Genomic DNA, 18,004 nt, shown 5'->3' with positions numbered 1-18,004 from the left:
AGCAAAGTATGTCCGTAGACAGGTATTTTTGAAGGAGGAAAAGTCTGTGCACTTCTGAGATCTGAGATGCAAAAGTATCCAGGGCAAACTTTAGTTTGTATGTCACTTATCCATAAACCAATTGCTGTCTAATATGTGAAACATAATTCAACGGAGGAACAACTTCGACACAACACCAGTAAAAACTGAAACCTTCACCACAGAGCGGACTGTCAGTACAGAAAACACAATGCCATCAAAGCTGTCCGCCACTAACAGTTACAAGCTAACAAGCTAACAAACAGAAACATTTAAAAGATGCTAACTACACTTAGACTAGTTGCAGATTTTAGTGACAGCAGAATCCTGAGTTGTTACAAGCAGCCCAGGCTCTGTGTCAGTTCATCCACCTTCCACCTTCATATCTACATCATAATTATACATCAAACATGTTTTATGAAATTATGCAATGACAGATACATTATCAATGACTAGTCAAAACCAAACACATGAGACACAAACTGTGAAATGAACCCTTTCATGTACTTCACAAATCCAGTTTAACACCTGTTGTACTACACTCACATATGTTTTGGATTTAAATCTTTAAATCTGTTTTTCATTTTAGATGTTTCCCATGGTATTATACTCAAAGCCTGTCTTGTTTTCCACTTGTAACAAAATGTATGTGTAATTCTGTCGAAATATTCAAACAGACAAATCTTTAAAACAGTGCTTCCTTTGTACTGATGTGTCACTATATTATCCAGGACAAATTCAAAATATGTTGATCAAAGGAGAAATCTTTAAGATGTGTTTTAAGTAAACCATGACACACAGTAAATTATGTTTTGTAAGTTTATACATATGCTCAGAGCAACATTTAAATAAACTGTTTATTTATGAGTGAAAAGATGTTCACTTTTCCAACGGATCAAAATAATTTCCTTTCAGTTCTCAGCACCTGACTGTTTGATCAAGTTGTCAGTTGCCACAGCCATCATGCATAAATGATGACAGAGACGGTGGCTCTGTGGTTTCAGAGGCAACGTGTTGAAAAAGTTGGGTAATGTTTAAGTGACCCTGTTATAGCTTAATCATTTCTTTCTGGTTTTCCTTAAAAGAACAATGTAATTTAAATGGAAATAGATTGTACACATGATAGGTGTTTTTAAGAGAGATTGCAAAGCTGTGAAGACTAGAGACTACAGTTTTAGAGGAATATTGATAAAATGTTTATGACCAGTAAAACCAATGATCCATAAAATTGCCCTGAAAGACAAATTTGACATTTCTGCATGTTAAGCTGACCTGCTGACTAATATATTAAGCAGAAATTACTTTAAGTGCAAATATTAATTTAAGGTGCACCGTTTTAACACTGTGTTTTATCCAACAACTAACAGAATACAGTCATTTCCAGAAATCTTCCTAAGAAATTAGTCACATCAGGATTACATCTAACTTCATACTGTTTCCGACCAGTAAGAGGACAGTTGAGGAAGCTCCGACCCAGGAAAGCAGCAGGCCCGGATAAAGTGTGTCCCCGACTAATGAAGACCTGCACCTGGGAGAACCACTACAACGGATCTTCAACCTAAGCCTGCAGCTAGGGAGCGTTCCTACCCTCTGGAAGACATCCTGCATCGTTCCCAAGAAGCACAGGCCCAGCGAGCTGAATGACTTCCGACCGGTGGCACTCACTTCACACCTGATGAAGACGTTGGAGCGGCTCTTCTTCAGCCTCCTCAGACCCCAGGTGCAACACGCCCAGGACCGCCTGCAGTTTGTGTACCAGCCAGATGTTGGTGTGGAGGATTCCACCCTCTACATGCTGGATTCTCTTCTTGGACTTCTCCAGTGCCTTTAATACCATCCAGCCCCCTATACTTCAGGACAAATTGAACAGGATGGGAGTGGACCCCTATCTGCCTCACAGTACGTCAGGCTGAAGGGCACTACGTCTGACACTGTGGTCAGCAGCACTGGAGCCCCTCAGGGCACAGTGCTGTCCCCTCTTCTCTTCACCCTGTATATCCTGGACTTCTGTTAAAACTTGGAGCTGTGTCACATACAGAAGTACGCCGATGACACAGCCTTTGTGGGATGTATCAGGGGTGACAGAGAGGAGGCGTATCCAGTCTGGTGGGGGACTTTGCTCTCTGGTGCCACACTAACCACCTACAGCTCAACCTCCCAAGACGAAGGAGCTGGTCATTGATTTTGAGAGGTCCAGACCAAGACCGCGACCAGTCCTGCTAGAGGGAGCTGAGGTGGAGGCTGTGGACTAATACCTCAGGCTGTGGCTGGACAATAAACTGGACTGGACAACACACACAAGCCACCTGTACAGGAAGACACAAAGCAGGCTGTACTTCCTGAGGAGACTGCGGCCCTTCAACATGTGCAGCAAACTGCTGTGGATGTTTTAACAGTCTGTGGTCACCAGTGTCCTTTTCTACACAGTGGTGTGCTTGGGGGGCAGCATATCCAAGAAGGACACCACCAGACTGGATAAACTGATCAGGCGGGCGGGCTCTGTGGTCAGCATGAAACTGGACTTACTATTGACGGTGGCAGAGAGGAGGTAGTTGGACAAATTATTGACATTATGGACAATGCCAGCCACCCCCTGCACACCGTCATCAGCAACCAGAGCAGCATTTTATTTTACCTGTATTCTTATCTCTACTTCATACATATTTAATTAAGAGTTTATTGTTTACTGTTTATTGTTTTTTTTATACTTTCTGTATTTATTTAGCTAAGTGTTTATTGGTTATTTTATACTGTATGTTTTTATACCTGCCTTGTGTTTTTGTAAGCTGCTGGAAATTCAATATCCTTGCGGGAGTAATCCCAAAGGGATCAAAAATAGAAGTCTAAGTCTAAGTCCTCATCTCCAGACTCAGTCTCATACATGCAATTGTTATACTACCGCATATTCCTTTTCTTATTTGTTTGCTGTTTAATGCAGAAGAAAGAACTGGGGTTACACATTTAAACACGTGTCTGCTTTCTCATTGCTTCTACAGAGACACTAGAACTAAGTGCGAAAGTAGTCCTCTGTGAAATTTCTTTAGCAATTTCATATGAATGCATTTCCTATGTGCTACTCCGGGTTGCTGAGATAATACAGTTGCAATCTAGCCTATGTAAAAGCTTTTAGTAACTTGTTTCTTTCTAAATTGGGTAATGAGTAAGTTGCATTCACACATTGCTCTGTATGTCACAGAACGTTAAAATGGATTTGGTTTTTGCTTTAGGTAAAATATAACAACCTCCAACTGCATGCCTTGTTTGATTATGACGTGTATCTGTAATAAAAGATAGTTTTTTATACACAGTGACACGTCTTAGTTGTTATGACATTCCGTAAGAAAACCCTTAGTGAATACACAAATCTATTCTTAACTTTTACCCAGAAGAGGCTTTCATGCATTTTACTGACATCTGACCTTTACCCACCTGAGAGAGCTACACGTGCAGATTTATTCTATATCAATTGCAGTTTGTTAATAGTACCCATGAAATGCCAGACCAAACCACAGAGCAGTAATCCGGGTGTGAAAAAACAGAGCCTGAATTACTTCTTTAACTATTTGTGGTGTTAAGTTTTTTCTAGTTTTGGTTTGGAACATAAAGAATAGTTAGTTCCAGCCACAAAACTAGTTGTTATAGATAATCTTAAAGTAAGTTTGTTACTACTGATCCAGTCTACTACTGACTGTAACTCTCTCTGTAATTTGGTATTTAAATCACCAACATTTGTTTCTGCTAAATATATAGGGAAGATCCTTAGTAAAGACTGTGTGGAGGAGCATCCCAAGACAACTTCCTTGAGGCACTCAGTGTTCCACAAGCCTTACCTTTGAAAAACTTCCATTAAAGTAAAAGTCTGTCAGTTAAATAACTTTTCATCTATAATAATGCTGTTTGAGAAAAAAACATAAAATATACATTTTTTTAACAATAAGTCATGATCAATTATATCAAATGCTGCAGAGACATAAAGCATAACGACACCTATTTTCCTCTCCTCCATATCCCTCATCAACCATTTGAGTCAGGACAGTAGCTGTAGAGAATTTTTCTCTATATACATGCTGAAAAATTTGTAAAAATATAATTGCCTGATTTATTTTAATTGGCAAGAGGGAGCTCGCATCTTTTCAGTCCTTCCAAAATGGGTTGAACAGTTAAGTCTGATATTCCAAACTAAAAGATGAGCACAGAACAACACCTTTAATTTGAACTGAAAAAAGGTTTGTGTCCTACCTATTGATGCAATAGCACAGTTTAATAATTATTGAGATATAATGAATCGTGTTGATTTTGGCCAAGATAATCGAACATGAGATTTTAAATCAGTCAATGCCTAGTGCAGTAGCAGTGTGACCAGAAATTACAGCAAAACGTATCTCAGCATAGTTTTCCTCTCTCTCACATGACAAACATATACACACTGAGTTCTCCTTTTGTTTAACAGATTTTGCATTAAAAAATCATGTTCAAAAGACATTAAAAAACAATTTAGATGCTTGATTCTAGTGGGTGATTCAACTATGGCCCTGTTGGAAATGCTGCTTTGGATTCATGATTACTGGCTATGGAGTCCTCAAAGTGGTCAACTGCATGTTTGGCTGCATGTGGAGCAAATGTACCCAGCGTTGGTAGAGCCAATCATTTAAAGCCTTTGTCATCGTGGATGGTTTTATACTCCTCCACAAGTATCTGTTGGTCATTGCTGGCAGAGCTGTGTCCTGGTAACCTGCAGGTCCCTTGATGGAAGCAGCACACCCATCAGCACAGCCCAAGACATGGAGACATGGACACAAAACTGAGCATGGGTACAGTTTATGCCTGTACTGTACACCTCAGCAGTCTATGCCTCATCTGTACAGTCAATTTGCAGAGTCTCTGTTTGGATGGGGTGTGATCCGTGGACCAAACAGACTCAGACTGGCAAAACACAGTCTTTTCCTCCATATATGGAGCCAGGCCACACTGGGTGAAGCTGTTTTGATATCTCATCCTCACATTGTTGGTTAGCGAGGTCATATGCTGCCAACTCACTGGCCTGATTGGCACGGAAGGCAGACAGTCTTTTGGGGAGGAATGAGGAGTTCCTGCACATGCATACTTGGCTCATGAACAAGGTGTGGAGCTTACCCACATTCTTTGCTGAGGCTTTAACGAGAAGAAAGGCCATTTTGGCAGACGGCCCCTTTGACTAAGGCTTCCCATAGGGTTCAAAAGGGAGCATACAAAGCACTTCTAGCACTCAAAACTTGGCTTCAGTACAAATCCCTCAGAGGAACTTATAAGGCTTCTAACACCAAGTCCCTTTAGAAAACAGATAAGAAGTCTGTGAGACCTTACAGTTTGGTTTCACACTCTACCATGCGGGTCCTGATGGTGGCCACATGTACCTTCAAGGTAGAGGCTGATCTATTGCCGTCCAGCAGAGAGTGCAGAAACTGCAATATGATTATCAAACTCTCAGTAGCAGATCCAGCTATTTAGAGGCCAAAGGCACAGCCGTAGAGAGTCTGGGTCTAGATAAATGGCGGCCGCCTTTGTGTGAGTGCAGGTTTATCCTCATGGTGATGTACAACAGTTCTAGAGCAACAAGCATGCATAATATAAGAAATCATCCCTGGCCAGAAACACTGTCACTTTTTCAGTCACCCATTTATCTGGTTAGCAGGAAATACCATTTCTATAAACTAAGCTGTAAACTGCATCTCCACAATGTGTCACTCTTTTTTTCAAATTGTAAAGAGTAGCTGAGTGGTTGTTAATTATTCGTAGGGCATACATTTAATCTATGTCACCACTATTTTTACAATGCCTCTAGAAATGTATCTCTTATTTAGATTCCAGTGTTTCGAAGATAGCTCTGACTACAAGAATCACGGACTTGAGGCCCTTTACTCCAGCAGCAAACAAAAGCCAACAAATACAGACTGAACACACAAATTCAACTAGCTCTTCGAGATGTCATCAGATAATGTTCAAAGCAACAGTGGTTTCACAAAGAAGATAGAAAGTTCAGCATGAAGGGAGCTTGCAACCCCTGGAGGGTTTTATTGCATGTCGTCATCTCTGGTCTAACACGATCATTATAAACTCTTGACCCGAGTGAGGACAGTAGACAGATAGTCCCCAGTATGTATCATTACGTACTGACTCTGGTGGTCAAGAAGAAATAGCCCTCAAGTAAGAATGATATGGTCATAGCATGCATATGAATCGAATTCCAAGATCGACAGTTTCTGTAACAACCAACTTAGATTGTTTGTGTGTGTGTGTGTGTGTGTGTGTGTGTGTGTGTGCGTGTGTGTGTGTGTGTGTGTGTGTTAATCTTCATTAAATTGCCTGAAAATGACACCAAGCTACTAAAGTATAACCACACAGACCTCTACACACATTAGACTGCTGGGTTATAACGCTACTCAGAGTGAGACATTTCTCTGTTCCTGGCTGACATGGATAGCGCAGTGCTGCAGTGTTTCAGTGTTTACAATGTATAAATTAACCTAGCGGCTAGCGGCCTTCCCCTGCTCAAAAAAACACAATGAATTTCGGCTAGCATGTATAATTTTTAAGTTGAAACACAGCATCTAATATTGGTTGAGAGAGCATCGTTCCTGCATCTCCCTGCTGCACACCCAACCCCAGGGTGATGAGAGGAGATAAACATGATGACAGCAACTCTCTGAAAGACATGCCTTTCAGTTTAAACAAAGTCATTATTTTTTTAAGGATTATGTTATTCTACAGTTTTTGAAACTCAAATGAATACAACTAAAATTGAAAACTGAATACCCAACCCAAGTAACAAAAAGACCAACCGTCACATCCTACATGTACAAGTGCTGAACAACTACTGCTGGACTATATGTATCTGTCCCCTCTCCCTATGGGCTTCAGCTTTCCCTCAATCCAGAGGAAGGTAGAGACCTTGTGTAGTCATTTTTAAGGTATCAGCTGGAAAAAAAATCGTTGCGCCTAAAAGTGCTTTGGCACTCCTTGCTAGGCCCTTTTTAGAAGAGCGACAAGCATTTTCAGCTGGAATAAAAATGCTTTATTATTAGACACATGGCCTTATGAAAAAAACACCACATATCGAGTGACCAATCGACCAACCAACCAGAAGGCATTAGCCTCTGTTTGGACAAAGCCAAGCAATACAATGAAACGCTGACATGACAAAATTGTGTATCTTCTCATGGATTGTTTTGTTTTTTTCATTTTGTTACAAAACTGCTAAAATTTACAGGCTGGGCTGTATAGATCTGTGTTTATTTAAAAGTTCATTGTTTATTGATGGTCATTTGCCAATTCAGGTGTTGCAGAGGTCTAGCTCTTTTATGATGTCATTAAATGATTCATGCACTGCACAGGACACCCCCATTGGCAGGACAACATAATTTGTCTGTACTTTCATAAACCACAGGGGTGAGTTGTACCAAAATGACCACTCAAATGAGGTTGGGAACATTTGTCATTGTGGTTACAATAATAAACAGGTGGTTAAAAAAAAACATTGACTGTCAGTTGTTGATGGGAAACAAACAGCATTGCCCTGTGTTAAAAGTCCAATGTTTTGTGGATCCAGCCATCCATACCCACCTCAGCCCACTTTTCCACTCACACAAACTTTAATATCCCTGACTTCCTTCTTTGCTCAAACCTTAACTACTATTACTACTATTATGTCATGTTGGGGCAACACAGTTTCAACATGGGGGTTAGCTATGAGATGTTATGTCGATATACAGTATATTGTGAAAATATGCTGTGCTGTCTTCAGTTTTATATTTTTGTGATGCACAGTAGCAGGTGGAAATTATCTTTCCTGATGTCTAATGGGGCTGTCACAATCAGATTTTCACTACACAATTAATGTGGCCAAAAGTACAATAAAATAACGGTACCAGTCAAAATCATCTTTAACTTTGTTTATTGTATGTTTTTGGTACATGAATTAAATTCAAGATACAAGTGTAGGCAGATGGTACTAGGATGGCATGAATGTCAAGTTATCCATGTGACATCAGTTTTACGCACAAATTCCCAGTCACAAACACAGCCTCTGATTTGTCAACAGACAGACAACTCCTTTCAAAATGGATGGATGACTAAACACAAAAGACATTCATTGTTGGATTCATTAGTTTCATAAAGTCTCTTAAAACACTGCTGTCCAAGGCTGGATTACAAAGTTTCTGAAAGGAATAAGATCCACTAGAGCATTGGAAAGCTACAACAGTAAGAAAGCGGAGGAAATTTAAAGTAAGTCTGTACACCAGTGTTCTGGAAATGTGATAAAAATAGTAAATAGAGTACTTTGATGTCATATACAACATTGTTGGTAGTTCAAAGGCAAACACATAATCCAATGTGTTGGGCGTTAAAGGAAGGAGACAAAGTGACCAAGGAAATGATTTAATAGATGCTGGGTTATCTACAAGATATTATCACATGTGTATTATTAAAACAATATCAATATTAAATTTGTTATCCTTAATACCGTTATATTGCAACGCCCCTAATGGATGAGTTGTAGCTCTGCATATAATGTGTTACGTCTTAGTGAAGTAGGATTATTAAATTATTGCCTTCAAAATACATGTACATGAAAAAGCAATTACTCTAAGTAATAAATAGTTTTCATTAGTTATTGCCACCTCAGGTTGATTCAACAGGCCACCAGATTTTATGTTAAGGAGCAGAGCAGACAATATGTATTATACTTTACATGCCCTACCAACCAACATGTATAAAAAGCATTAAATGTGCATGCAAGCATATGCAGCATGCACAGATTGTAGTCGGAGAGGGGAGTGCTGTAATGCAATGGAATAATATACCATTAAATAGTAATGTTGAGTACTGTAATGGAAATGCTCGCAGGCAAAAGTGCCACAGTATAAAGGTTTGGGCAGACACTGAAGTAGTGTAGGAATGTGTAACAACCCTGAGAAATAATAAATCAAGTAGAATACACACAATCAGAAGAACACTTTCTATTCTCTTTTTAAAGAATTATTCTTGTTCTTTTCAAGCTCTGCCTTATTTTCCTAGTTTTCACCATTATGATTGCTTTCGTTTCAGTGTATAGCAGTTCTCAGCCACAGGAAGTGCTGCTTTCCAATACACACCCACAGGGCCAAAGCAAACTCTCAACAGATGAACCTAAAAAGCTATTAAAACAAACCCTTTAAACACCATAAGATTCACACAGCAGTGGTACAGACTGCTAGATACATATAGTTCGTATTTCCGGCACCGCCCTTTAACACAGGTTGCTCTTTTTTTCCTGTCATACACAGATAGTTCATATTTTTAATTTGTGATAGTTTTATCTATCCATCTATATATATATATATTCATTCTACTTCATCACAGCTACTTATTTGTTGTTGTTGTTGTTGTTAATAAGCTATCATTCTCTCGTCTTTCACACTGATTTGATGATTTGACCTAGTAGTACACTTATTTATTACAACTACAATATGGGTATTGTCATCAACATCTTGTCAAACAACTACAACTATCTGTAAAAAGATCTATTGTCACATGATCTAATTTCAGAGGAACATTATGTACACAACATGTAATATGAAATTCGGTGTGTGCTCATTTTATGTTACCATTACTGTAAAATGTGACTGCTTGCATTTCCTACCAGCAGAGGAAATTTTATAGATATCTTCCTCGCTATGAGGCTATTGGTGTTTCAAAGCAAACTGGAAAGTAATCACAACTTAGGTAACGACCATGATGATGGTTCTGTCATAATCATTTGCAGTGCTGTATGGCTAAATTATGTTAATTGGCTCACACTCATTTACAGATTTTGGTTTCAAATTTACAATACTATACTCTAAACCTCTTTAATGCATTCTTTTCACACAGCTAAAATTTAACAAATCTATTATGTTCCTGGTACGTTATTGTTTTCATATCACTTTTATTAAATGTGTCATTCAATAGTGAAAGGAATCCATAACATTACTTTGAACCACATGCTGATACAACCTCCCCTACACTGGAAGGCATCCAGTATGATTGACTCTTTGGCTGAGCCATGCTGGAGTGATGCTCTGATATGTGCGCCAGGATTTTATAACTAAACTATGACCAAAATATACCCTTTACTCTCCAAGTCATTTCGGGAGATAGTCTGAGTACGGTTCGCCGTCCGCTTAACCCGTGCATTGTAAACACAAAGTGCTCCAGATTCACTTGCCCTTGTATTTCAGCACTCTAGGCTTGCCTGAAAAACAAGTAGATAGAACCAGCCGCTTGTATCACCAGCAAGACTAGTGGAGGAGGAGTAGTTTGGTCCGAGGAAGGAACTATACACAGGGGTTTTACAATGTTCATATCCTGCAGAAGCAGAACATAATATCGCCAATGACAACGAATCATCTACCACTCATTCTGTTAGAATATTTGCTGGCCACTGGTTTACGAATGCTTGATGATAAGCAGCGATGAAACGATATTCATCACATTACTGGCGTGCCAAATAGCTACGTAGTTAACAAATAAAAGTTCACAATGACTGTCGCATGTGTTATAAATGTTAATTTTCTATACACTGTGAAACCACAACATGAGTGTTGTCACAGCAGCTCGTCTAGTTTACTGTAGCACAGATATCACCTTTATCATAAACATCGTTTGTGTTTTATCCTGCATATATTTGCTATAGTAAAAATATATGAATAAAAAAGTTATTAACTTATTTTTGGCCAAAAATAGTTACATAGAGAAGTTGTATAAAATTGCAAAGTACTGTTCACTTTCCCACATACATTGTGTTCATCTAACAAGGGAGAACATGTTTTACTGAGTCATGTACCATGAAGCTGCATAAGTTTAAAAACTACAGCAACTACTTGGGTAGAGGGGTCGTCATAAGATATTAGTTCTTGTGTCCAACTCCTCCACTTCTCTTAACATTTCTCTCCAGGGACTAAATCCTTTTGGCTTGGTCTAATTTATTACTGCACTAACTCTGCCCCAATACATCACTGAGATGAGTATTTTTTTTTAATTTTCCATGCATACCAAAAAGGGGACTGTGATGCAGTGTGGCAGAACCTTTTATGAAACCAGCAGAGGTGACATGTTCTTCCTGGAGCAGAGAGGGAGATTTCTCAAGTTGGCTGGAAGCATTCGCCACATTATAACTCTATAATGTATGCTAAGCTGTGTCTTTATGAAGGCGGTATTAATGGGTGGGGTCGGTGTAACTGCCTTAAACAAGGGATTACCCTGTCGCTGATGAGTCGGGGCCCTGTGATGGGATTATTTACATTGCTCTGGTGGCAGGGCGCAGGTGTCATTAGAAATACAAATCCCCTAATAAATTTCTGAAATGGGGGGAGTTTCTGAAGCAAGGGGCAGATTGCGGAGAGCGCTGCCTGGAACAATGCTTGTGTCATCTGCAGTCTCACAGAATTTGCAATGTTAATCTGGCTATATTGTGAAGTTCAGAGTTAAAAAGTTTTGCTTTACTTTGTCACAGGAGTGATTCTTGATTGGTTGAAAGAGTGAATTAACAACGTTCTAATCAGAGGAAATAATAACCTCGGCTTCAGACGCTGTTAGTGCTGAGGCACCTGAGTTACAAACACTTGCTGGGTAAATACAGTAATCCGATCAAAGGACCCCAAGTTCTTTTCCTGTTTGCCTAATTCCCTGTTTTTAGCCCTGCACTGGCTTAGCATCACCTCCCTTGGTAAATGCATATATTAACATCCCATTAATCCTCAACAGAGGGTTGATGATAACACATGGACACTTTACACATTGCACTCATCCTTTTCTCAAGATTGAAACATCATTGCATTGACTAATTATTTCCTGTCCATCCAGTAATTAGATATAATTGAGCAACCTTTATGGGATAAGCATATTTATTGGTTGCACTCATATTACAACAATTAATTAATCTGTTTGCACTGCTCTCAGCTGCTGGATTCATTACTCTGTTACTATCAATATCACTCTTGAAACAGAAAAAAAAGGGGATTTAATTTGTTTAATGTGCATTATCAAGAATGCACTGTGTTTATTAATAAGAAATACTCTATGACCAATATTTGATAACTAATATAGGTCTGAACTTAGAAAATGTTTGACACTTTTGCTGAATAAAATAATTTAGAGAAAAATCGATACATTTTCTATTGAACAACCACAGTATTAATCAACGAATCCTTTCGGTTCTTAAGACACAGCAATAAAGTTTCTGAACTGCTACTCCTATCATGACGCAACTTTATAAACAATGACTAATGGCTTAGTATCAGTAAAGACTATTAATAATATTAAGGCACTAAAGTACTAGTATAAAAAAATCATTATATTTAAAAAAGACCATTGCTGTAATGTAATCATTATACATTCTTAATACACCAATTTGTTGTTGTTTTCATTTGTACATATACAGTATTTAACAAGTTTTAATGTGAGCTACTTAAAGCCAGCACGGGATTTCACAGAGAAGGACATGATGGTGACTTTGGTGCTCCCCCCTTATGTTTAAAATGCAGCAGTTTCATGTTGACATTAAGTGCTCTTAGTTTGCTCTGAAGGAAATCATGGCTTATTAAACCCTGAGCAACTAAATGGCTATGGGAGAGAAAACGTTTATTCTAAAAAAGTATATGCAGGATTCAGAGAGAGAATCCAATTTTCCTTGTTGTCTTCCAGCTCGAGGTTATGCTGCATTTCTTCAATGATCTCAGACGGAAGGGGGCTCATAACTCAGAAAGGCACAGTGGGAAAATAAATACACTTTGCAGGGGTGAACAGTAGCTCATGTACTGGGGAAAATATAAGGTGGGAAATCAGGGTGTTTGGCAGGTAATTTAGCACTTTGTATACAGTGTCAAACTTCACTGTGAGAATAGCTCAGATGTCAGTGTTGTGAGGGTTTTCCCCTCTGTAGCTCAGGTGTTATTAACTTCAACTCTGCAGTTTTGGGACATTTTTGTCATTTGCAACAGTTGATTTAGATCAAGCCCTTGCTGATCAGAGCAACAAAATGTAGTCACTAGAGTACTGATGATCAGACTGTGCTGCAAATCCTGCAGACTCGGCTCAAAGATCATTCAGAATTTCAGATTCATGTTTCACAGTAAAGGTGTAATTTTTCCCTTTTTGTGGTTCATATCAACTTCATTATCCACAAAAACTTGAATTAATCAAAGGTCCACTAAGCGCTAATGCAAATGGGGAGTTTAATTAAGCTCTACCTTGATAAGTGGGACAACCTGCTACTTAATCAAAACTCACAGGGACTTATACGGCCCATGGAAATAATGGATGGTACAAGTTGACATGTATTGTTGAATTCTCCGTTAATATATTACGTTTCCTGGTTTACTGTGATTATATCTAGCTCCATAAGGCAATTAAAATACGATTTTATTTTTAAATCATTAAAAAGGTATTCTTTTAAAACCTGCAAAGCCATTTTATGGATTGTATAATTGTAGAGATAACACATCTCACATCATCAGTAATAATCACAAAGTATCTCTGCACAAATAAGCATTAAATCTAACCATTCCGAAATTAAAGGCAGTGAAATAATTTACGACCAAGAAATTTACCACCTCGCCATACTGTCAAATCAAGAGATGTTTTACTTCCCATATAACTGAAAAATGCCCAAATGTGTGAGCAGGGAATGCAGCAATAAAATGAAATACAACACATCATCTTCGAAGTGTCCACGTTGTTTCCACATTATAACCTACAGCTCATGAACACACCAAAGTCTGAAGAACGACTTTCCAACGTGGGAAACCAGACCATCAGAGGAGCATGTGAATGCCCCATTTCACACATGCGTAAAGACTCTTGGAGATAATTTCCAAATCTCTGTGGTCATCTATTCATCTATTACAGTAAGAGTAGCAAAGGAAAATCGTTTAGTGCAGTCAGATTATTGGAAGGATGGTTAAATAAAATCAAGTGTGCGAAAGATACACCACAACTGGAAAATCAGCCATGCAGCACTCAAAATCAACAAAGTCTATATTCAGCAGTCACAACAAACATGTTCTTCAGTTCAGCAGCAGCTGAAAAACGGTTTTTGTGGAAGTAAGTTGTAATTGTATTTTTCTAATCAGGCAGTCTTTCTCCAGCGTTCAGTTTTTCATCATTATCCTCAGCTTTTGATTTGCCTTCAGCCTCCATTCGTAATCTACAGTAAAATATTCTTGGAAGAATTCATGATATTGTGCGACATGTCTTAGCTCAACCCAGTCTTCTACAGTGCAATAGTATTTTGATTTTTTTCAATCAAGTAGTAGCTGTAATGTGTGTTTTCTTACTTTGGGTATAATGAGAAGACAATATGACAAGCAGTTTTGTCACAGAGCACTTATCATGCAGACTAGTTTTATTTTGTAGATTTATTGAAATCTAAGTTGCAGAAAAATAAACACTTGTTTGAGATAATAGTAAATAAAAAAATATTTACAGTAACTTCAGATTTCCCCAAGAAATGTTGTTAGGCGCGCACACGCACGCACGCACGCACGCACGCACGCACGCACGCACGCACGCACGCACGCACGCACGCACGCACGCACGCACGCACGCACGCACACACACACACACACACACACACACACACACACACACACACACACACACACACACACACACACACACACACACACACACACACACACACACACACACACACACACACACACACACACACACACACACACACACACACACACACACACACACACACACACACACACACACACACACACACACACACACACACACACACACACACACACACACACACACACACACACACGCACACAAACACAATAGAATAGTTGGATTCCCAGTCAAGGACATAAGGTCATAGATGACATCTGTGTGAATGGTTAAACATTCCTGCTGTGCCTTCCATTTGCAAAATGTTCAAAAGGCATTTTAATGTGTTTTCAAATCTCAAATTTTACGGTAATAGACCAGATGTTGTTACTGACAACAATAGACAGGTGTTTGTTTTGGAAGCGATCTGTATTTCTGACTACAGTTTGGTAGAAGCGCTCTTTCACTGAGATTAAGTATCAGCCTTTAGCTGATGTCTTGTTATAATTATATCTGCAGGCTATTTGTGTGTCTGTACATTTATCAGTCAGGGCAATGTCCATATGTTGGTTGTGAGGGATGTTCAACAAAAAATGAAAAGATATTGGCAAGGTGATACCTTTTCACCTTTTTGCAGCCCTATGTGAGGCCGTATACTATCATTCATTCATTCATTCATTCATCTTCAACCGCTTATCCCGGGGTCGGGGTCGCGGGGGGGAGCCGATCCCAGCTGACATCGGCCGTGAGGCGGGGTAAACCCTGGACAGGACTCCAGTTTATCGCAGGGCACACAGAGACGAACAGAGACAGACAACCATTCACACCTACGGGCAATTCTTAGAGTAATCAATTCACCTATGGTTAAAAAAAAAAAAGGCCCAGACAGTTTGTCTTGTTGATTATTTATTATGGAGTTTCAATATGACCATAAATAAAAATATTAAAATCATTTGTCTGTGTGCCACCAATTACTAGGGCTTCCCCCTTTTGGTTGACCAATCTGTAGTCGAGAAAGGTCATTGGTCAAACCAGATCTCACTGGTTGCATGGCTGAAAAAAAAAATACCCAATACATTTTTTGGGGAACTGCGTCTTGTCAAAATAAATCAAATTCTAGAAGGTTCGACCATGTGGAAATTTATTTTGAAAGGACCTTAGTTTGCTTTCTCTTGCTTTTGTTTGTAAGTGAGAGAAGCTGTAGCCTTGGCACTTTTCTTGAATTGTCTTACAAGACGCTAGGCAGCAGTAATGGCTCGACAGAGTGGATCTTCTTTCAGAGCACAACTGCAATTATTTTATTTTGTCTGCTTTCGGACCAGAGAAAAAGTTCTTAGTTTAGTTTAAGACAAATATGGCGAGGCAGTAAATGTGCATATGTTGGTCTGTTTATTTCATTTTTGCACTAATATCTTATATCTAAGTGATTAAGTTTGCTGTGTGTCAATTTATTTGTTTGTTTAAATTGTTCATTATAAATGAAAGTTTACAAGCTGTTTACAAGCTGCTTTTTTACCGTTTGTTATCGTGTTGTGTTACACGTTAAGCAAGATAAGTTTTGCTGTGTTAGTTTTGCTGGTATTTTAATACATTTTCCATCAGTCCCCAGCATGTAAGGCCTAAAAGAAATTGTTAAAAAAAAATAAATAAATATGCTGTTGGATACACTGAAATGTCAGAGAAGGATTTTCATTACAATGTGGCCATTACGGTTTCTCGAGACAATGGGAATGGAAAAATAATCAAATAAAAATATATATGGTATATTACCCTGAAGTAAACTTTGTATTTAGTGAGTATACTTTTTATATACATCCAATAAGCTAGCCTGGAAACCATACAAATCTGCCAAACCCATGTTCCATTTGTTCTGGCAGATAGGTCTGGCCCCTCTGGTCTACGGACTAATCACAACTGTTTATCTCATGTGGGGCAGGTTTAAGAGGATGACTAACAGCGTCACCGTCTAGTCTGCAGGTCTATTCAGTAGATTTTTTCAGCCTCACTAAACTCAGATCGCTGTAAACTATGACTTGGTATTCTGTTTTTGTATTACCTATTTTAGTGTACCATTTAGCTGTGATTTGAGAAAGTTTGTTACCTAGATATTTTTCCCCCACCCCTAGAGTACACACAATTTCCAGTCCACGTTTGTTTCTGGCCAGAATTTGGGCTGAGGCGGGCGGGGGAGCGAAAAATTTGCGCATGCTCGTCAAGAAACACATGCAGCCACTAAATACTGAACTAACGTTATGTGCACAAAACCACGTCCACCTGACCTTTCTCATTCATACAACTCTGTCACCCACAGCCCAAGGACCAAAACAGTTCCCTACAAAATATCACTCACTGTTTACATTATTATTTTTATTTCCACCCTTATTATTTGTGAGCAGCAAGTGTGCTAGGGCTGACGTAAAAACCCGGAGGTTAAGCATCGCACTGGTTCGCATAATCCAAAACTGATTATGTCAGAAAATAAGATCTGTGACTCCCATTTATGATATTCACACGTTTTGTTCAGTCAATCCTCACATACAGCAGGGCCACTGGAAGTAATTTTGAGCAGGGGCTGCTGTGAAAAAATTGTTTGTTTGTTTTTTTGGATAAAAAAAGTCTATAGGCCTATTTAAATATATTTTAAAGAATAAATAGATTGAGATTCACTACTTTACTGTAATATACACTTCAGTGCACACAGCCAGGGTCTGTAACACATAGATGTCATCAGTTCTCAGATGAATATACGCTATTAATTAAACTTGAACATGAACTTGAGTCACTTCACTATCTACGTTTATGTCACACACGACTCTATTAGCTCCAAAATCCTCACAAGGAATCACAAAGAAATAATATCTGACTAATTAAGCACGTTATTGAACAGTTCTCCACATCCATTACAAAGAACACACGCACAAAATAACACTTTGTCTCCATCTCCAACCTTTTAACACAAACTACAAGGAAATAATCTCTGACTATTTAAGCACGTCATTGGACAGTTCCCCACATCCATTACGCAAGGAAGAACACAGGATCAAAATAACACTCTCCATCTCCATCCCACAACCTTGCAAAAATACTAAAGTGTGACGTTAAACTGCATGAATAGATCCAGGACGAAAATGCGCAGCTTCACCATGCACTTACTTTAAGCTACAGTCAGGGCGCCATGGTTACAGGTGAACACATGACGAGGTCAATCTGCTTTGTCACTTTGTCAAATTGGCTTCAAACGGTGAAATTACAACTTTCCCGTCGGTCACATGATGCTATGGGGCCCAAAACTCGTTTTTCACCATTGACTTATACGTCAAAAGAGGCGCCTGTACATTTGTGGATGCGTTTTTTGAAACATCACAACCCC

Source organism: Echiichthys vipera, assembly GCF_963691815.1.
Source record: "Echiichthys vipera genome assembly, chromosome: 6".
NCBI classification, from domain to species: Eukaryota; Metazoa; Chordata; class Actinopteri; order Perciformes; family Trachinidae; genus Echiichthys; species Echiichthys vipera.
Note: the sequence above shows the minus strand (reverse complement) of the source record.